Source organism: Python bivittatus, unplaced genomic scaffold, assembly GCF_059951505.1.
Source record: "Python bivittatus isolate LINGU-HERP-01145 unplaced genomic scaffold, Pbiv_v1 ctg000480_np1212, whole genome shotgun sequence".
NCBI lineage: Eukaryota > Metazoa > Chordata > Lepidosauria > Squamata > Pythonidae > Python > Python bivittatus.
In genome coordinates, this window is record NW_028277075.1 from 104,964,733 (window position 1) to 104,972,899 (window position 8,167).

Genomic DNA, 8,167 nt, shown 5'->3' on the forward strand with positions numbered 1-8,167 from the left:
GCCTCCTGGCAGATATTTGCAGTAGCAATTTACTCATCTTTATGTTTTATTCACGCTCAGCAGCTGTAGTTCAGCTCTTTCCAGTCAGATTTATTATTGTTTGTTTGTTAAAAATACTATTTACCTTACCTACCTTCATTACAGAGTAAGATTCGAGACATGATTTGCAGCTGAATAAGGTGGAATTAAATGATCACTCACTTCCCCATTGAAGTAACAAACTAGGATCACTATACAACAGACACACACCTACAGACAACACCTGTACATTTTCTATCTAAGGATGCCGTGCCAGAAGGCATTTCTTGGAGGTTTGTTGGTTAAGTAAGTTGCTTATGGGACAGGAGTGAAAGGAAAGAAAGAGTGAGAATATCTGCCCTTACTAGCACAGCTGACATACTTTATAAGTATTTCTTCTGGATAATTCCATTGTCTTCGAAGGCTGTGCTTCAAAAGAACACACTTAGGGATGCAGAACGAATGTAGTTTCATTGGAAGTGTTATACCTAAAATTAGCAAAATAGGTAGTGATTGCTCATTAAAATTGTTCTGATCTAATTGTCATCTAAGATATATGGGTGCTGAAACAAATAAAAAATTCATTGGTTTGATAATGACATGATTAAGTATCCATTTTAATAATAATAATAATAGGCTCCAGTTATCTAAAGAGAGTTAGGTATCTCTAGATTTATGGAAAGTGTAATTATGAAAAAATGATTGGCAAGATAAAAGTGTGTGTATGTAGGAAGAAAATGGTTATATTTACTGAGTTCTTGTCAGACATCTGATTATAAGAGATTAATCCAATGAACAAAACTAGGTTACAGAACGGTACTGTTCAGATAAAACATTGCATATCAACATTTGATAAATGACTCTGATGAATTCAGTGGGATACATAATATTTGACAGTGAAGTTTTTTTTCAGAAGATAACAAGACTGTCCATGTTTGAATGTAAGTGCTATGAGAAATACAAATATTTCACTAGGAGAGATATCTATGCCGTTCTTAATCTGTTTGCAGGGCAAGGGGGAAACCCTTTGGTTTGCTTGAAATTTTTGACAGCGTTGAAACCAGTGCTGAAAGGTTGAGTTTGCTTCTATACATTCAAAACTTACTGTGATGTTCAATATCTTCAATAGCAACCATGTCTTAAGATGAAGAATTAAGGTCTGATCATTTAGAGTCTAAGCCAGCAGTCTGTAACTTTTGTTGCGTCAAGAGCTGCACTAAGGTCCTCACTTACCAGATGCCTTGTGCAGCCACTGTTCAAAATTACAACAGTGCTAAAAAATAACTGTGACTAATCCTCGCATTTATGACCATTGTGGCATCCCATGATCATGTGATTGCCATTTGCGTGCTTCACAGCTGGCATGCATTTGCAACCATCTCAGTGTCCCATGGTCACATGATCACCATTTGTCTGCTTCACAACTGGCTTGTGACAAGCAGAGGTAGAGAAGGCGGAAGGAAAATCATAAGTCACGGTCACGTGATTTTTCACTTAGTGACCACAGCGTTTCACTTAATAACTGAAGGGGAAGGTCATGTGATTTTCTACTTAGTGACCATGGCACTTAGTGATTGAGTTGCTAAGCAAGGGCTACCTTTAGGCCAAATCTGGGGGAATTAAAATTGTAAGAGGTGAAATAAGTGCCTTAAGTCTATGTAAGGCTTAAGATATCCAGTTTGTCCCTTAAGTACCACCCGAAGTCCAAAAAATGCAAAATAGCTAGTTTTTGGGCTTGTCCCCTTCTGGGAGGACTGGGGGGGGGGCAACTAGCATGTGGTACAATCCACCTAGGATTAAACAATTTTAAATCACTTAAGTTTTTTAATAAATTAAATCACTTAAGCAGTTGAAAGATGGGATAAGATGTCCCATGTATTTTCCCAAGCTTAGTTGCTTACCCCACCCTTGTCTTTCTGCCCTTCAAGGAGCTCTCATATGGGGGTTGTTGCTTGCTGCTGACTAAAGTGCAATTGAGAGAGGGAGAGAAAAAAGGTTCACATATCACACTAAGCCACGGTTTGTTTCAAGCATGGCTTATTGAATAAGTCACAGTTTTGAGTTCACACATAGGGTGATCCTTGCACAAATTGCATCTGCCCATCTGGTCCGGTCATTGAAAGAGGGACTATTGACAGTCACTCCCCACCAGGTTTATGGTGCATGGACTAATCAACAGGACTTCTGGACTTCTCAGTGGCAGCCTCCATCCTATGCAGTATAAACATCCCCAGAGATACAGACAGACCCAACCCAGATATATGAAGCCCTTAGTTTAGATTAAATTATTGGGGGTCTATGATGTCTATTGACTATTGATGATATTGCTTTTAATTCTCTGCATTAGAGTTAGTTCTCCTTCTGACCTTATTGTACTCCAGTACTCCGGATGGCTGGCTGCTCACAAGGTGACTGCAGAAAGCAGTTTTCTGCAGGTTGAGCACTAGGAGATGACGGGATTGGCCATCTTTCTCCCAATTGCAGCAGAGACATGAAGTTCGCAACCCTCACTTTCTAATCACTTTTGGAAATTGCTCTTTAACTACTTCTAAGCTATTAGAACGATGAGCCTGAAAATGCTGGGTGAGTCTGCCTTCAGTCCTGAATGAAAGAAAATTTTAATCATAAGCTTAAGAATTTTAAAAATCTGAAATAAACCGCAAAAAGCTAAATAAGATTTTCATCTTAGAAGTTATAACGGACTAAGGGTCCAGATAAAATTGGAATATTGAGACTTTTACAATAAGATTTTGGAATTAATTATAAAGAACAAACAGTTTTTTTGTTGTGATTTTTACAAGACACAACAAAGATAAGCAATTTCATGATTTCAAAAACTGGACTCTAGAGGGGACTAAAGTTCATCTGCAAGCCTGTAAAATGTTGCAAAATGTTATAGCAAAGAAAATATTGAAGGAGGCTTTTGAAGAATGAAATCAGAAAATAGTAGCCACAATATCAACAATATCAGTAATAATGTCTGCTTCTGTGGATAGACTATGTTGAAGAAATGTCAGATGTAGAACAAATTTTATTTGACAAGATAGAGATGGTATTGAAAGTGGATTTACAACTGACAGGCCAAGAGAATGACTTAGAAAAGGATGTTTCACTGGATCTACAAAAGAAACTGGCTGAGGTTTTAAAATTTAAAAGGGAAACACAAATGACAAATCAAGAGACTGGCCTGGATAATTTTTCCTATTGAATTTTAAAAAGAGGCTCGTTAAAGCCTTGAAGAACTCTGTGCAATGGGACAAAGAAGAAATGAAGAGAAATCGAATTCTACAATATTTGAATGAACTAAAGGTTCAGACTGTTAGAAGTAAAAGGAAGGAATATAAAATTGGTTTATTTGATCAAGGTTAAAACAAGATATGTTGTTACTTCTGGCAACCCTTTATGGACTTCTCTGCTGACATCAGGACTGAAAAGATGATGTTTTATGGATTTGTTTATAGATAAGAGATGGAATATGTGATGAAGAGATAAATGTTTGTAACCTTAGAGGGGGTGAAGTGATACTAAATTTATTTATACTTGCTGTGATGAAGGTTGGAAGTTACTTCTTTATTCTTACTATTCTCTTTCATTTTTCTTTTTTCTTGCACTTTGTATTTCTTCCTATTTTTTAAAGCTTAGTTTGTATTAGATTTTACTATTATAATCAAAATTCTTAAATAAAAATTTTACATACATACATACATACATAAATAAATGGAAGGCATGACCTGCCCAAAAGTAGATTTGGAGTTAGCATTCCATCACAATGCCACCCTTGCCAATCCCTGCCAATCGTCTTACCATTTGGCAACAAGAAGGGATGGTCCATGGCTTCAAAGACCCAGAAACATGAGAAGGAAAGAGCCGGGGAGCATCCTGCAAATAAAAACAAAAACTTGTCTTCAAGATTCTTACTACTTATTTGTTTGCCAGCTCCTTAATAAAAAATAAAAAAAATCTGAACTCCAGCTTATATACATATCCTCTGAATTCCATGAACTTAATGAACGTCCCATACATGCATATCTATCATACTGTCCCCATTTGGGGTAAGCAACATTATGCAAAACACAAAAGTGGAGTAAGAAATAATGAGCAGAAGAAATTAAAGGCAGGAGATACAGGGAAAGAAAAGGATATCTAACTAAATCAACTTTATACCAGCCTCATTCAGTTTACCTCTCCATACATTATTCTCTTTGCAAATCACTCTTGCTTTTACCATATCAATACATCACTTTATATATTGCCTTTAAACCGGAAACCCATTTTCAAAGAGATAAGAGGATAAAGAATTAATGTGCTCCACTCAGTGGTATTGGTAGTCCCTTGAACATTCCCCTTGCACCAACATGCCATGGACCGGTCCATTGGAATTATGCAGTTTTCTTATCTAAGCATACATCTCTACAATATGTCATTTTTATCAGAAGCTATCCACAAGAAAATACAAAGGAGTATATATTGGAAAATACAAAGCAGTAATTATAAGATTTAAATAAGCATGACCAGTGGATCACTTAACAACAGCAGTGTAAGAAAACGGTTTGTTCAGAAATATTTTTTTTTGCACAATTGAAACCTTCCTTCCTTCCTTCCTTCCTTCCTTCCTTCCTTCCTTCCTTCCTTCCTTCCTTCCTTCCTTCCTTCCTTCCTTCCTTCCTTCCTTCCTTCCTTCCTTCCTTCCTTCCTTCCTTCCTCTCCCCTCTCTTTCTCTCTTTCTCAGGCTTTCTATTCCTAAATAAATCTAGAGATAATTATGCATTTCTGTTAACCAACCAAACATTCAATAAAGCACCTTCAGACTGGAATTAACTAGTAATAACAACTAGTGTTATGAGACTGGGAGGTAATCAGAAAGAGAAATGAAGCCCAGATGTCAATTAAGGAGGATGTTAGGTAGATATCTCCACCTCTCACTGCCATTGTCCTGTCCTATAAGTCTTATAGCAACTCCTGTCCTTCCAGTCCTTTCCTTTCACACAAACCTATCTCAGTAAATTCTACTGCCCAAATCAATACATCATAGCTCAATAAAGTGAAATCTACTATCATTTTGCTTCCATGCTTATTGATTTCACTTAAGTAATCTGTCACATACAAATAATTTATTACAGAATAACCTATCAATTAAACAATCATTTGTTCAAGTCAATAATAACACTGTTTTCATTCCAACCTTCCTCATAATCAATTTAAAACTTCTGCTTTGATGTATTTTCCGCAATAGACAATTAAGAAATCCCAGTAAAATAGCTATACTGGCAACCGTTTTAACAACAGTCCCAGTTTTCAGATTAATAGGCTATTTATCGTGACTACAGGCAGTCTGGCCTCACAAAGGCATCTCTCCTGCAGCAACTTGCTGCTGAGACATTTGGTATCTTCTTTCTCACAACCCGCATAATATCGGAGAGAAATAGCTGGGCCCTCAGAAGAGGCTTGCAGGTGGCTGCTTACCAGTCTTTTGCACTTCTGATCTTCTCAAAGAAATGCTGCTGCCAACACTCGGTGGAAATCCTGATTAACTGATACACTCTTTACACTGTGGCAATGGCAAAAGACCCATGGGCTCCTTTGATGCAGTAACACAGGGGTGGGTAAATTGCATCCCTTGGTCTAAATTATGTGGCCCTCAGCCTAATTGAAAAAGGTCCTCTGCAAGCAATTTATTCAGACCTCTGTCGACAGCAGTCCAACTTTCCCTCGGCAGCTGACAGGGAAGAAAGGAAAAGCAGGGAAGGAGAGGGAGAAGAGGTAGCAGGGAGAAAGTAGGTGGGCCTGGTCAGTTTTGGCTTTCGTTCTGCCATCATCAATATGTGATCCCCAGCTCTCTGGAGAAGGCTTTAATGCTGGGAAAGGTGGAAGGAAAGAGAAGAGGATGACCAGCAGCAAGGTGCAAGGACTTAGTTACAGTGGTGATGGGTGCACCACTGGGAGACCTGAAGGACCAGGTTAGGGAGAGATGGTCGTGCAGGAAATCTATGTGGTTGCTAGGAGTTGACAGCAACTTGATGGCACATGACCAGTCAAGGCAAAGGAATTGTGAACTAGTAGACAGCATCCTCTACTGATGATTCATTTTTTTAAAATTGGCATTGTGTTTGTAATGCCTTGACTCATTATTGCAGTAGTTCAACTAAGTTAATTCCAACTTCGTATTGTTGTCCTTCAAGGGTTCTTTTCAAATGGACATGCATGTCTATGTGCCTTAAACAGCACAAAGTAAAACCATGAAAGCTCCAGGTTTGTCGTGTCATTTGTACAAGTGTTTTCACATTGGAGCTATTGCTTAAAAGCTGTCAGAAGCTTTTGGAAATGCTACATTTTCTTTTTCATGCGAACAGCCATGCATCAAAGAAAAGCACCCTTGATTTTTTTGTGAAAGAAATGATAAAATAACCATTTTCCCCAAGCCTATGGATACAGACACAATTCATGAGAGATAAAGCTTAAAATGATTTATGTAAAGGGAAAGTGGATCCAATGTTATTTTGGAATCAAACTGAAGTTAAAGCTAGATGACTTGACCTTGTCTGGCAAAGCATTTTTTTAAAATAATAAGTTTCAGGACTTTGCAAATAATTTGTTATTTCTTCTCTTTCTTTCTTTCCCCAATGCGAGTTAATCTGATGACATTTATATATACACACATATGTTATGTCTTAAGAAAATAATTTTGATTCTAAAGAATACTTACATATTGTTTAGTGGTTCCTATAAGCCGCAAATTATTGACAGGGAAATGACTGTTTGATGAGCCTATTTATCCTAGCTGTCTGACTTGCTTTTTTATTTATTCATCTGAGGAATACTAATAAAATCTCTCTGCTGCTTCAACCTTCTCAAAGGCTTTATGTTTTCTACTTTCTCTTTTCATAGATAGGGATTTAAACATCATAAAGTGGTATGAAAATAATTCTCTCTCTAGCTGTTAAATAGTATGCGATATTGTTTATATAGATCTCTTACTTGATGTCCTGAGATATCCTGAGGTCAAGTCTTTTTTTAAAAATACAGCTGGATCTAACATTGGCAATTCTAGAGTAAAAAACTAAACCAAATCAAAAGGATTTCTGCATTTAAAACATTCAAGTCAGACAAATATCCTTTTTTACATGAAATAACTATTAAAAAGTACATTGAATAATCCGGGTTTCTTTGCAACTTAATATTGATGAGGCGTGCACATTGGTACACCATCTGTAAATTATAGAACTGTGTTTCCAGGATGAAATAATTTTTAGGTCATGGGGTTCTTTCTTCACAAGTTGTCAGGTTATGATTAGGGATGTGAGCATCATTCTAAATTTACCTGGAAGTATTATTCCATTTTATTGTAATATTCCATCTGATTTTCTGCAAATTATTATTTTGAACTGCAAAAAATATTGGCATTTACAGTACTTCCAAACACAGCTATTCCTAAAATACACATTTTGTACACATTTCTATGCCATTTTTCCTAATGCAGACTATATTGTTTTAAACTTCCCTTAACATATGTTAATGGATTTTCCATAATATATGCTTATACTGAATAGAGCTTTCCCAAATGTACACTCTAAGATGTATTTCACAAATATATAAACGTTTGCATAATTGTGTGAAGTTTTGAGACAATAACAGCAAATATAACACAGTTCTATGTATTGCTCAGTGCCATAACAGCATCCATGCTGGGGGATCACACAATTTCACTGTAAAAGAGATCCCTCAGTGAAGATGCATAAGAATGACAACTGGAACATTGATCCAATATAACACTTTACTGGATCAAATTTACACAAAATGCTTTGGTTCAAAGTACCTTGTCAGCACAGAACTGAGGAAGTTGAAAGATGCCATCCAATTCCACAGCAGAGCTTCTATCAGTTGTATTTGTTGTTAAATAAAGGCTGCCTAGATCAGGGATAGAGCCAGTTTGGTGTAGTGGTGAAGGCCCCAGTCTAGAACCTGGGAGACCAAGAGTTCTAGTCCCGCCTAAGGCATGAAGCCAGTTGGGTGGCCTTGGGCCAGTCCCTCTCTCTTAGCCCTAGGAAGGAAGCCAGGACAAACCACTTCTGAAATCTTACCAAGAAAACTTCAGGGACTTGTCCAGGCAGTCCACACTGACTCCAAGGCACCAAAAAAACAAAAAACACAG